Source organism: Manis pentadactyla, chromosome 2, assembly GCF_030020395.1.
Source record: "Manis pentadactyla isolate mManPen7 chromosome 2, mManPen7.hap1, whole genome shotgun sequence".
Taxonomy (NCBI): Eukaryota; Metazoa; Chordata; class Mammalia; order Pholidota; family Manidae; genus Manis; species Manis pentadactyla.
The window spans coordinates 6,423,455-6,438,702 of record NC_080020.1 but is presented as its reverse complement, the minus strand read 5'-3'; the positions used below and the strand labels follow the sequence as shown (position 1 = coordinate 6,438,702).

General features: G+C 42.5%; 2 protein-coding genes across 9 annotated transcripts in view; both read right to left on the bottom strand.

Annotated features, from left to right (window-relative positions):
- N4BP2L2 (NEDD4 binding protein 2 like 2) overlaps window positions 1-15,248 on the bottom strand; it is a 100,648-nt gene that overhangs the window by 3,178 nt on the left and 82,222 nt on the right. The gene's annotated exons all lie outside the window — the stretch shown is intronic.
- The window catches only part of N4BP2L1 (NEDD4 binding protein 2 like 1), a 28,499-nt gene that overhangs the window by 4,708 nt on the left and 8,543 nt on the right, over window positions 1-15,248 (bottom strand). The window lies entirely within an intron of this gene.

Below are 15,248 nucleotides of genomic sequence, written 5' to 3'. Positions count from 1 at the left end.
CAGAGACAAAGCGTGTTACGTTCTGCACAAAATGACTTCAAAGAGAAGATGTTTCCACCCACAATCTTTACTCAGACTACCCGAGGGAAGAAGATGGGTGTTACGGTGGGTCGTAAATGGGGCAACCCCCGAGCCTCCTCTCTTCATCCCTGAAAGCTGGGGGTTCAGCCCCACGGCGCTCGGCCGCAGAATCCTGCTGCCAACACAGCGGCAAAAGGCAAGTGGGATAAGGGACCAGACGGCCATGCTCAGAACAAGAGGATGCTTCAGAGCTGGAGGAAAAATGCTGCCAAAGGACAAGGAAGAGAAATGCAGAGAAAGCAGAGCTGCTCAGCCCTGTTCTCTGGCCAGGAAAGCCCCTGGCGAGCAACAGGCGCCGGGGCCGCGGAAAGAGCGGCCCGGATCCTTCTCAGAGACTCGGGCTCAGCTCCGACTCTTCCTCCATCCAGGCCTGCGGCCTGTCTCCTAAGCTCCTGTTTCCTTAGCCAAGAAACAGACAATCACTTCCCATGAGGTCAAGTGATACGGGGCAGGCGCACGGGAGGGGCTGTTCTTTACTAACAGGGGTAACAACGGAGGCCAGACTACCAGGCGGACTGGTTCAGGCCGCAGCGTAAAGGACACCGGAGCGTGGACGTCGCCGTGCAATTACTGCGGGTAACTTAGATACGGCAGTGAACGAGAGCCGTGAGGAATGAAAATGAAGCGAATGCCTCAAATCTCAAGAATGACTAAACACAGTCCAGGAAAAGTAATCAAATAAACGTCTCAGTCAAAATTCCTTGGAAGGCTTGATAGTATTTAAAAAGAAACATAGGATCACTGAAAAAGTAATGCCAAACAAAACACAACTTTTTTTCATGGGTTGTGGTGGTAAACAGGGAAATTCATTGGCCATGATCTTAAACCTTGGTTTAAACAGGAATCTGATGCCTCTCCTCATAGACTTGTGGGGAAATGTGGGCCGGAAGATAATGGATCTTAATACCCAAAGAATGTTAGATAATCATCCAACTCATTAAACTTCTTTTGAGCACCTAACATGTGCCAAGTGAAGTCTTAAGTTCTGTTCTGTTGAAGTCTTACAGTACAACGACCAAGCAGCTGCTCCCAAGAATGCACAGCCCAGCCAAGGAGCCGGGCCCTGCGCAGCTGCCCCCCTCGGGAAGCGCTGTAGGAGTGAGGTGCAAGGGGCCTGGGGCCGGGAGCCGGTTCTGGCAGGTGCGGCACGTCGAGGAGACCGCCTCTGGCGTGGCCCCTAGGGACGGGAAAGTGCTGCCTCGGGGAAGCACGGGAGGCAGGGGAAGGCAGCTCACGCTTGGGGCCCGTGAGCTCGAGGCTGAGGGCAGAACAGGCGCAGGGCCGCTGAGAACCACAAGGGGCGGCTCAGGTCGGAGGCACGTCCCCATCCTGAGTGCTGCATGGCTTGAAGAGAGACCGGGCACACTGCCGGGTGTCCAGAGCAGGGTGACCAGGTAAAGGTGACACCAGGTCAGAGGAGCAAAGGTCAGCAGAGCAATGCGGGGCACGCAAGCTGGGAACAGGATGGAGGCAGCACGTGACAGCTGTCCCCAGACGCTGGGAAGCCTCTCGCGTGCAAGGGGAGGAGCTGGTTCCGCGGGCCAGCAGCGTGGCGGGCTCAGCAAGGCCGCTCCCTGGTGTCCGGGGCCCGCTCCGCAGCCGCGGTCATCAGGAGGCGAGGGGCCGGCCGCTCTGCGCCCGCCCATCGGTGTCCGGTGGCGCTGGCTGGCGCTGGCTCCCATCCGCACGGTCCCCAGGCCTCTTCACAAACTGGCATTTCAACAGAGCACAAGCGGAAAGTCCTAGGCTTGCGCCACATTCTACCGGTCAGAGCAAGTCACTGCGCTGGCCCACGGAAAGGGCGGGAAAACAAGGACGGGGGTACGGGGAGAGGCGGCACAGGAAATGTGGCCGTCCTTAACCTGCCACAGGAGACCCAAAAAGTGACATGAAAGAGGATACAAAGATTTGATGACATGAATTCCCATTGTTTCCATATAAATGTCTTTTATTTGACTTTAAAGATCCTCAAACTGAAACGGCCCATCGTAAGCCCAAACTTTAACCTCTGATGCGAACAATTATTGTAAAGGCACCTGAAGAACCATGTGAGGGCGGCGCTCAATGCACGCCCAGGTATGTGTATTTTATATTTGTATACTCTCTACAGCGTTTGAATTATTTACATAAGTTATTTTCCTCATCTTTTGTGTACTAAGTTATGCAACTGTGCATATTGTTTCCAAGATTTTTTTTCTCTTTGGTCCCAGATGGGATATCCCTTCTAAATCGGGTTTCATTTGTTTTCCTATGAAGTCTGCGCCTCATAGGTTTTGTTTTGAGGGGCGTTTTTTACTATTTTCAGAGCTGAGTTTTTCTTTTCAGATATACAGCCTTTCTCTTTATGGTTTATTTTATCTATTAATAATATGAACTATTAATGCTTCCTGATGTTTAAACGCTCTTGCATTTCCTTTAAAAATGTTTGAAGGCACGAGTGTCCAATTAACATTTTATTTGAATCCTAGTCGCTTCTAGAAAACAAAGACAAAAACACAACAAGGAAACTACTGCCCCCCTTGACTGCCAAATTTCACCGTAGAATAAATTCAATTGTTCTGGACTGCTACGGGGCTCGACCATCCGCTGCTCATTTCCTGAGAGACACCTGCCTGTAGGCTACCTGGGCCTCCTAACAAACAGGTGGGCAAAAACACGCGTGTCGTTCACCTCTGCGGCTCTGGGGGCATCTGGGGAGGTGGGGGCAGGTGGTCTGAATGATCGTTCCTTCAGAAACTTTCATCCACGCCTGAATGTAGCACTGGCAGCCGCAGCAGCATCCTGAATGTGCAGGAAAATAAAAGTTCTCCCGGCAAAACCCAGAGCTGATTACACAGACAACCTGGAGATTCTTAAACGTAAGTGGAAGCAATAAATACCATTCCATCAGCTGCAGAAGTGGTGAGGATAGTGCCCCCAGCTCTAGCTTTCTTTATGGTGGTCAGGAGCCTCATGCATTAAGGAAATTGAGAGAATAAAAAGAAAAGAAAAGGAAAAAAATAGAAAGACAATTACTTCCACATGACCTTGACCTCCCCCAGCTCCCTGCCAAATTCTCTTACAATCACTGTGGCAGAAACCCCGGCACCCGTCTGGCTTTCACCTCTCATCATTCTTCTGTGCCATTCTATATTTAATAACAGAGAACCATATTTAGAAATATATTGGAAATATATTTGGATATCTAATATTCACTCACTGGCTCACTGACAAAAGGCAACACAGCTGCGTAATCTTGAGTTGTACCCCCGACTCTGTTCTTACGGAAATTTCCAAACACGCCAAAGTAGACAGAATGATCCAGTCATTCCCCCGTGTGACGCGGCGGCCCAGCTCCACCAGCTGCCGTCATGGGGCCAGTCTTGTTTCACCTGCTTCGTATTTCATTTCACTCAATATCCCAGCGGTGCCCAAATTTCCCTAACGGTTGGTTCGTTTCACTCAAGAGCCAGACAAGCTCCACACGCCGTGTTCGGCCACCACATCCCTTCAGTCTCGCTTACTCTTCAGTGTTTCTGTCTCATTTTTATTTCCACCTGAACTTTTCTCCCACAACCTTTTACATCCAGAAAATACAGAAGGGAGTTGAAAGTGTGCACAGTAAACGGTGCTCGCCCTTCCCCTACAGCCGTCAGTTGTCACCATTTGCTACATTTATTTTATGTCACATATGAATTTCTGATGAACCACCTGAAAAGTAAGTTGCAGGCACCACGATCCTTGTTCCTAATTCCTATGATCGAGAACATTCTCCTGCAAACTGCAGTAACATCAACGCATGCACGACACTCGGTGTTAACTTCTAATAGCTAATGTTAATGGATTTTTAAAGTTTGAATGTCTCCAGTGGTGCTAATCATATCTTTCGTTGTTCAGGTACTGCATTTGGTTATTGTAGCTCTGTAGTGTCTTTATCCAGAACAGTCCTCACGCCCTCTTGGCTTCCCTTTCTGAAGAGCCCAGGGCAGTGGGCTTGAGAGTGCCCCACATTGTGGGGCTGTCTGATTGTTTCCTCCTATTACATCTGGGTTAAACATTTTTGGAAGGAAAAGTACAGAGGTGATGTTTGTGTACTTTTGATTGCACACAGTGACAGTTTGTACCCTCATGCTAAGTTTGATCACTTCGCTAAAAGGTGGTGTCTGCCAGCTCTCTTCCCTGGAAAGGTACGTGGCTTCCCTTGTAATACGAGGTCATGTTGGGGGGCAGGTGGAACTCTGAGACCCCATAGCAATGATCTTTACATTCATCGCTGATCGCTGCCTGAATTTGTTATTACACTGGGAAATGCAGGATACGAATTTTTCTCGTTATGTAATTTCCCCTCCCCTTCTGATACTCTCTACTATTGTTACTTTTTATGATACTCAAATTGCCCCGAATTTGGACAGTAAATACCTATTCAAGATGGTTCCTGTGTCTTTGTCTACACAAACCTTAAAAATATTTTGTTCCTTTCCAATTGGCAAAGAAATACATATTCACTGCACAATATTTTGAGACAGAAAGCTGCAGAAGGGGGAGGTTCTATATTCCCCCATCTAAAACTTGTTATTAACATTTTGATCTTTTTTCCAGGACATAAATAGAATGATAGGTAGGTAAGAAGTAGGTAGATAGACAGGTAGATAGAAAATTTCTACTTTTTATCTGATGTTCTCTTACATAAAAGCAGAAACATACAGCATATTGGGTTTTCACCAAAGTTATTTCCACAGCAATTATTTCCCATCTTATGAAATAGTCTAAATGATTTTTAACAATTATGATGTAGTTATTCATTTGGATATACCACAATTTAACTAACGCTCTATGGTTAGGTATTTGGTGGTCCACAACTTCTTTGATTTACAGCAAGGTTAATATTTTTTTCTTATGTGTACTGGTTATTTAGAGGTACTCTTTGTGAATTGCATTTTCGTATTGTTTGATCATTAATAAAATCCTTTATTGGGACACTTATCTCACGTTGACTATGTAGATTTCTTATTGAGTATATCAATTACATTTTAATTTATTTAAAATAAACTCTATCAATGAAACCAAGAGCTGGTTCTTCGAGAAAATAAACAAAATAGATAAGCCTCTAGCCAGACTTATTAAGAGGAAAAGAGAGTCAACACAAATCAACAGTATCAGAAATGAGAAAGGAAAAATCACGACGGACCCTGCAGAAATACAAAGAATTATTAGAGAATTCTATGAAAACCTATATGCTAACAAGCTGGGAAACCTAGGAGAAATGGACAACTTCCTAGAAAAATACAACCTTCCAAGACTGACCCAAAAAGAAACAGAAAATCTAAACAGACCAATTACCAGCAATGAAATTGAAGTGGTAATCAAAAAACTACCAAAGAACAAAACCCCCGGGCCAGATGGATTTACCTCGGAATTTTATCAGACATACAGGGAAGACATAATACCCATTCTCCTTAAAGTTTTCCAAGAAATAGAAGAGGAGGGGATACTCCCAAACTCATTCTATGAAGCTAACATCACCCTAATACCAAAACCAGGCAAAGACACCACCAAAAAAGAAAACTACAGACCAATATCCCTGATGAACGTAGACGCAAAAATACTCAACAAAATTTTAGCAAACCGAATTCAAAAATACATCAAAAGGATCATACACCATGACCAAGTGGGATTCATCCCAGGGATGCAAGGATGGCACAACATTCGAAAGTCCATCAACTTCATCCACCACATCAACAAAAAGAAAGACAAAAACCACATGATCATCTCCATAGATGCTGAAAAAGCATTTGACAAAGTTCAACATCCATTCATGATAAAAACTCTCAGCAAAATGGGAATAGAGGGCAAGTACCTCAACATAATAAAGGCCATCTATGATAAACCCACAGCCAACATTATATTGAACAGCGAGAAGCTGAAAGCATTTCCGCTGAGATCGGGAACTAGACAGGGATGCCCACTCTCCCCACTGTTATTTAACATAGTACTGGAGGTCCTAGCCACGGCAGTCAGACAAAACAAAGAAATGCAAGGAATCCAGATTGGTAAAGAAGAAGTTAAACTGTCACTATTTGCAGATGACATGATACTGTACATAAAAAACCCTAAAGACTCCACCCCAGAACTACTAGAACTGATATCAGAATACAGCAAAGTTGCAGGATACAAAATCAACACACAGAAATCTGTGGCTTTCCTATATACCAACAATGAACCAACAGAAAGAGAAATCAGGAAAACAACTCCATTCACAATTGCATCAAAAAAATAAAATACCTAGGAATAAACCTAACCAAAGAAGTGAAAGACTTATATTCTGAAAACTACAAGTCACTCTTAAAAGAAATTAAAGGGGACACTAACAGATGGAAACTCATCCCATGCTCGTGGCTAGGAAGAATTAATATCGTCAAAATGGCCATCCTGCCCAAGGCAATATACAGATTTGATGCAATCCCTATGAAACTACCAGCAACATTCTTCAATGAACTGGAACAAATAATTCAAAAATTCATATGGAACCACCAAAGACCCCGAATAGCCAAAGCAATCCTGAGAAAGAAGAATAAAGTAGGGGGGATCTCACGCCCCAACTTCAAGCTCTATTATAAAGCCATAGTAATCAAGACAATTTGGTACTGGCACAAGAGCAGAGCCACAGACCAATGGAACAGACTAGACAATCCAGACATTAACCCAGACATATATGGTCAATTAATATTTGATAAAGGAGCCATGGACATACAATGGCGAAATGACAGTCTCTTCAACAGATGGTGCTGGCAAAACTGGACAGCTACATGTAGGAGAATGAAACTGGACCATCGTCTAACCCCATATACAAAAGTAAACTCAAAATGGATCAAAGACCTGAATGTAAGTCACGAAACCATTAAACTCTTGGAAGAAAACATAGGCACGAACCTCTTAGACATAAACATGAGTGACCTCTTCTTGAACATATCTCCCCGGGCAAGGAAAACAACAGCAAAAATGAACAAGTGGGACTATATTAAGCTGAAAAGCTTCTGTACAGCAAAAGACACCTTCAATAGAACAAGAAGGATCCCTACAGTATGGGAGAATATCTTTGAAAATGACACATCCGATAAAGGCTTGACGTCCAGAATATATAAAGAGCTCACACGCCTCAACAAACAAAAAACAAATAACCCAATTAAAAAAATGGGCAAAGGAACTGAACAGACGGTTCTCCAAAAAAGAAATACAGATGGCCAACAGACACATGAAAAGATGCTCCACATTGCTAATTATCAGAGAAATGCAAATTAAAACTACAATGAGGTATCACCTCACACCAGTAAGGATGGCTGCCATCCAAAAGACAAACAACAACAAATGTTGGCGAGGCTGTGGAGAAAGGGGAACCCTCCTACACTGCTGGTGGGAATGTAAACTTGTTCAACCATTGTGGAAAGCAGTATGGAGGTACATCAAAATGCTCAAAACAGACATACCATTTGACCCAGGAATTGCACTCCTAGGAATTTACCCTAAGAATGCAGCAATCAAGTATGAGAAAGACCAGTGTACCCCTCTGTTTATCGCAGCACTATTTACAATAGCCAAGAATTGGAGGCAACCTAAATGTCCATCGATAGATGAATGGATAAAGAAGATGTGGTACATATACACAATGGAATACTACTCAGCCATAAGAAAAGGGCAAATACAACCATTTGCAGCAACATGGATGGAGCTGGAGGGTATTATGCTCAGTGAAATAAGCCAAGCAGAGATAGAGAAATACCAAATGATTTCACTCATCTGTGGAATATAAGAACAAAGGAAAAACTGAAGGAACAAAACAGCAGCAGAATCACAGAACTCAAGAATGGACTAACAGGTACCGAAGGGAAAGGGACTGGGGAGGATGGGTGGGTAGGGAGGGATAGGGGGGGGCAGAAAAAGAGGGGTATTAAGATTAGCATCCATAGCGGGGTGGGAGAAAGGGGAGGGCTGTACAACACAGAGAAGACAAGTAGTGATTCTACAACAGGTTGCTACGCTGATGGACAGTGACTGTAAAGGAGTATATAGGGGGGACCTGGTATAGGGGAGAGCCTAGTAAACAAAGTATTCGTCATGTAAGTGTAGATTAATGATTTAAAAAAAAAATGCAGTTCCTATGTGGTGACCTCTAATGAGTTCTACACAATGATATAAAGGACATATAAAAGTGTAGGCAAAGGGTCTGTTTGTGTTTATACAGAGGATCAAAGCCTAATTTGGCTACTCCGAAAATGAACTAAGATACGATATGAAAAAGAACTTCCAACATCAGCACTCTCGGGAAGACTCATGACAGAAGATGATCAGAAAAAAAAAAAACTTCAACAAAGATCCACGCACTGTCACAGCTGTAGATGCACTCATCCCACCAGTTCCTGGACTTGCCATGGGAATGAGGAAGGAGATATCTAAGCTGGCCTGTGCATACAGTAAAACAAAAATTGGACTGGATCTATACTGTTGGAACTCAACCAAGAATTAGGAGAAGTGCAAATTGTAGTGCTCCAAAATCTTACAACCACAGACTATTTATCGTTAAAAGAACATGTGGGATATGAACAGTCCCCAGGAATGGGGTGTTCTAGTTTATCTGAATTCTCTCAGACTGTTTAAGTTCAGTCGGACAATATCCACCATATCATAGATAAGTTTTCACAAATGCCTAAGGTGCCTAACTGGTTTTCTTGGTTTCACTGGAGATGGCTGGTAATTACAGGTATGCTTTGGTTACATAACTGTACTCCTATTATGTTAATGTGTGTGCACAATTTAATTAGTCGTTTAAAACCTATACATGCTGAAGTTACTCTACAAGAAGATATGTCAAAGAAATAATCAATCTTCCCAGGTTTTCTTCTGCCTGCTACTTCTATAGCTTTTCTTCTTCCTACCTAATCACAACCTTTAAATAGAACTCGTGCCACATGTCGAATTTACCGAGTATCATAATTCTTCCAAGTGGTAAAGATACCTCAAGACAAATGCTGGGCATAGAAGCCACAGGGCATAAATATGCAAAGAAGTAAAAAGCTAACCTTTTCAAACAATAAGGCTTCTCTCTCACTTACCAACTTTACATTTCCCTGTATGGCCCCGGAAGATGACTGGTTAGCCAGAGACGGGTAAGATTCCTCAAGGGAGGAACAACCTAAGACAGGCACAGTCGCAGGGGGGCCATCAGGTGAGAAATTGGGGATCAACAGAAGTGAGGCTTAGAACCTCACCCCCCTGTTCTGAGAGAAATCTTCTGCATACGTGGATGTTTTATTGCCCTGGTCTAGCTTGGATTAACACATAGTCTACAGGCACACACCTGATCATCTACATTTGCTCTCTTACAACACTAAACTCTGTTTTCTACCTTTATCTTGTATCTACCTATCACTTCAGCATTTTATTAAAAATAATAATAATAGAGAAATGTGGTATCCACATATAAATCAAGTTTAAAAATCAAATGAATATTCATATTTGAACTGACTGTGTATAGTTCATAATGCATGAGCAAAACCGAAAGTTTCTGTGATGACTGCCCTTGTGCTGTTCACCATGTAACTTATTCACTATGTAAGAATTTGTACTCCATGTAAGAATTTGTTCGTTATGCATCAGAAGATTGGAGACTGACGAAAATTAGGCTTGGGGTGGATTAATGATTGTGCATTGAGTATTGACCCCCCTATACAGAAATTTATTGTGGTTAACAACCATTTGATCAATAAATACGAGAGATGCCCTCACAAAAAATATATATACATATATATATATATAAACACACTTCCAATTGTAAAATAAATAAGTAACCGGGATGTAATGTATAGCATAAGGAATATAGTCAAAATATTGTAACAACTTGGTATGGTGATAGCTGGAACCTAGAATTATCATGTATATAAATGTTGAATCACTGTGTTGTACACCTGAAACTAATGTAATGCAATGCTGTTGTCAACTACCCTTCAATAAAAAAAAAATAAAAATAAAACAAAATAAAATAAACTCTAGCACATGTAGTTACATGAGCCGTCTTTTACTTTCTATTTTCTTCCAATCAATGCCTTGTCAAGATACATCTACAACAGGCTTTTCCACCCCAAGGTAATGTAAATATTCATCTATCTTCTATTACATGCTACTCCCCCACCCACTGAAAAATTGTAGTTAGGTATCTGGCACTGGTTAAGGATCTAACTGGATTTTTTCTTCCACCTGGGAACCTGGTTATCCCAACCCCACTGACTGAATAATTCATCAATGCCCCATTATTTTTAATTAACTTTTACTATGTACTAAATGATAACAAATTATCAGACCTGTTACTGGACATTCTATTTTGTTCTGCTAAGCTTGATGTGTACGTTCTTCTTACCTTGTTTCCCATATTTTCTCAGTTATGTTCAGTAGATGTGAATCTTTCCTTTATAAGATTTATAGTCTTATTTTGGTAAAGAGACATTTCTGAACACCACAAAATAAAAGGATATCCCCTTCTTGATGTTTTGGATTCTTCTCAGGTGGGCTAAAATTTGATTGTTCCAATTAATTTTTTTTTTCCCAAGAGTGCTAAGCACCGAAGAGCTGGGTATATATTCTCTCTTTAAATTTTATAACAATTTTATGAATATTTTCTCTAGTTTTTAGATAAAGAAACTAAGGCTGGAGGAGGGGAACAGATGGTGGCGTGAGTAGGGTGGCAGAAATCTCATCCCAAAACCATATATATTTTGAAAATACAGCAAATACAACCATTCCTAAAAGAATGACCAGAAGTTACCGTACACCAGCCAGGCAGGCTACAGCTGGAAGAACCCAGAAAAGGGTAAGATACAAGCCGCGCCGGCGGGACCCCAGCACTCCCCCCACCCCAGCTCAGCGGTGGGAGGAGAAGAATCAGAGCAGGGAGGCGGCGGAAGCCCAGGACTGCTAAACACCCAGCCCTAGGGACCCGCCCTGGGACACAGACACACCGCGTGGGGCTCTGGGTACTAGAGGAGCAGAAGAGCAGCATCCCAGACTAAGACTGCGAGCGAGTTCCCGCAGCCGGCTGCCCTGGGACGAAGGAAAAGCAGGCGTTTTCAAAGTCTTAACGGGACAAGGGTTTAGCAGGTGGACAAAGACTGTCCTGGCACACTCAGCCCAGCAGGCTGGGGACTTAAGGAGCTTCAGGCGCCCTGTCCCCCTGGTGGGCAGTGCAGCTCCCAGGCCCCTCACCGTGATAAGCAGCCTGCCGTTCCTTCCTCCCTACCGGCTCCTGTGAGCAAACCAGCTGTCCCCGCTGCTGCTGCAGACGAGTCAGAGAGCAGCCCCGCCTACAGCAACCACACAGCTTAACACAGAGGCTGCTCCCTGCACACGGCTAAGCCGCCCAGACCCAGAGGCTGCTCCAGGCGCACGGTTGACGGGCACAGACGGTGGACAAGGGCGCAGAGACTGGGAGGCAGGAAGGGGCTTTGTTCTCGCGGCAGAACATGCACTGCTCACTTGCAACCCCCGCCGGTGCCCTAGGCCATCCCAAAGGCTGACCCACCACAGCAGCTTAGGTGATTAACCCAGAGGCTGCTCCCTGTGCGCAGCTGACCAGAACAGACAGCGGAGACGGGCAAGGAGGTTGGGAGACATGAAGGGACATTGTTCTCACAGCAGAACACACGCTGCTCGACTGCGACACCCCCCAGTGCCCTAGGCCATCCTGAGGGCCGCCCCACCCACGGCAGCTTAGGAGATAAACCCAGAGGCTGCTCGCTGCCCATGGTTCACCAGCACAGACAGCAGAGACTGGGAGGCACAAAGGGGCTTTGCTCTTATGGCAGAACACACGCTGCTGGCCCGTGACCCCTGCCATTGCCCTAGGACATCCGGAGGGCCTCCCTGCCCACGGCAGCTTAGGGGATTAACCCAGAGGCTGCTTCCTGTGCGCAGTTAACCAGTACAGACAGCGGAGACAGGCAAGGTGACCAGCAAGCAGAAAGGGACTTTGTTATCCCAGCTGACACACGTGCCAAGAGCTGGTTCTTTGAGAAAATAAATGAAATAGATAAACCCCTAGCCAGGCTTATCAAGAAAAAAAGAGAATCTACACACATAAACAGAATCAGAAATGAGAAAGGAAAAATCACTACAAACACCACAGAAATATAAAGAATTATGAGAGAATACTATGAAAAAGTATATGCTAACAAATTAGATAAACCTAGAAGAAATGGACAACTTTCTAGAAAAATACAACCTTCCAAGACTGACCCAGGAAGAAACAGAAAATCTAAACATACCAATTACCAGCAATTAAATTGAATCAGTAATCAAAAAACTACCCAAGAACAAAATGCCTGGACCAGATGGATTCACTGCTGAATTTTATCAGACATTTAGAGAAGATATAATACCCATTCTCCTTAAAGTTTTCCAAAAAATAGAAGAGGAGGGAATACTTCCAAACTCATTCTATGAAGCCAGCATCACTCTAATACAAAAATCAGGCAAAGACACCACAAAAAAAGAAAATTACAGACCAATATCTCTGATGAAAATACATGCAAAAATACTCAACAAAATATTAGCAAACTGAAATAAAAAATACATCAAGAGGATCATACATGATGATCAAGTGGGATTCATCCCAGGGATGCAAGGATGGTACAACATTCGAAAATCCATCAATATAATCCAATATATCAACAAAAAGAAGGACAAAAATCACATGATCATCTCCATAGATGCTGAAAAGGCTTTGACAAAATGCAACACCCATTCATGATAAAAACTCTCAACAAAATGGGTATAGAGGACAAGTACCTCAACATAACAAAGGCCATATATGATAAACCCACAGCCAACATCATACTTAACAGTGAAAATCTGAAAGCTTTTCCTCTAAGATCAGGAACAAGACAAGGATGCCCACTCTCCCCACTTTTATTCAACATAGTACTGGAGGTCCTAGCCACGGCAATCAGACAACACAAAGAAATAAAAGGCATCCAGATTGTTAAGGAAGAAGTCAAGCTGTCTCTTGTTTGCAAATGACATGATATTGAACATAAAAAAACCCTAAATAATCCACTCCAAAACTACTAGAACTAATATCTAAATTCAGCAAAGTTGCAGGATACAAAATTAATACACAGAAATCTGTTTCATTCCTATACACTAATGATGAACTAGCAGAAAGAGAAATCAGGAAAACAATTCCATACTCAATTGCATCAAAAAGAATAAAATACCTAGGAATAAACCTAACCAAGGAAGTGAAAGACCTATACCCTGAAAACTACAGGACACTCTTAAGAGAAATTAAAGAGGACACTAACAAATGGAAACTCATCCCATGCTCTTGGCTAGGAAGAATTAGTATTCTCAAAATGGCCATCCTGCCTAAATCAATTTACAGATTCAATGCAATCCCTATCAAATTACCAACAGCATTCTTCAACAAACTATAACAAATAGTTCTAAAATTCATATGGAACCACAAAAGACCCTGAATAGCCAAAGCAATCCTGAGAAGGAAGAATAAAGTGGGGGGGATCTCGCTCCCCAACTTCAAGCTCTACTACAAAGCCACAGGAATCAAGACAATTTGGTTCTGGCACAAGAACAGAGCCACAGACCATTGGAACAGACTAGAGACTCCAGATATTAACCGAAGCATATATGATCAATTAGTATATAATAAAGGAGCCACGGATATACAATGGGGAAATGATAGCCTCTTCAACAGCTGCTGTTGACAAAACTGGACAGCTACATGTAAGAGAATGAAACTGGATTACTGTGTAACTCCATATACAAAAGTAAACTCAAAATGGATCAAAGACCTGAATGTAAGTAATGAAACCATAAAACTCTTCAAAGAAAACATAGGCAAAACTCTCTTGAATATAAACATGAGCAACTTTTTCATGAACATATCTCCCCGGGCAAGGGAAACAAAAGTAAAAATGGACAAGTGGGACTATATCAAGCTGAAAAGCTTCTATACAGCAAAGGACACCATCAATAGAACAAAAAGGCATCATACAGTATGGGAGAATATATTCATAAATGACAGATCCAACAAGGGGTTGACATCCAAAATATATAAAGCTACATATTAACTCCATTATTAGCATAATAATAAACATAGCTAACACTTATTAAGTGCTTACTGTGTTCCAAGCACCATTCTGATGGTTTTACATTGTCATATAATGCTCAACTAGACCTGTGAGATATGTACTTTTAGTAACCCCCATACTACAAATGAAAAAACTAAGATACAAAATCAACATACAGAAATGAGTGGCATTTCTATATACTGAAAATAAAGTGTATGAAAAAGAAGTGAAACAATCCCATTTATAATTGTATCAAAAACAATAAAATACTTAGGAAAAAACTTAAACAAGGAGGTAAAATCTCCATGTACTGAAAACTACAAAACTTCAAGGAAAGAAATCGAAGACAAACAAATGGAAATATATTTCATGGCCATGAACTGTAAAGTTATTATTGTTAAAACTCCATACTACTCAAAGTCATCTGTAGATTGAATGCAATCTCTACCATTCATCCATTGAAGGACAGTCATGTTGTTTCCATCCTGTGGAATATTATTCAGCCATGAAAAAGAAGGAAATCCTGCCATTTGCAAAAACATGGATGAACCTTGAAGGCATTATGCTAAGAGAAATAAATCCAACAAAGACAAATACTGTATGATCTCACTTCCATGAAGTTTCCATTTGTCTCTTTTGTTCACTGCTCTATTCTAAGCTTCCAGAAGAATGTCAAGCACATGAGAAATACTCGATAAACATCTGGTGAATGTATGAATGGTTCTTGAATGTTGAGCTCCTTTGCCTTAATTATGCAAGCTCTTTTTATAGAGCCCCAAACTGCAGAAGGAGAATTTCTATGGACTCATCCTGTGTATTGATAATCTACCTCAAACCTTGGGTTTATCCCCCAAAGGGAACTGGGAGGGAGGATTCTTCTTGCATCTCAGAACTTCCTCTGGATGCTATTAAAATTGTCCTTGTGGACTTTAAACTGGCAGATAGGGAACCGGTTCTGTGACCCAACAGCCTGAGAATGGGGAGGGTGCCACAGCTGTCAACACCTTGGGACAGTCTTGCGTGACCTTACTGCTGCCATCCACCACGCCAGTGCTG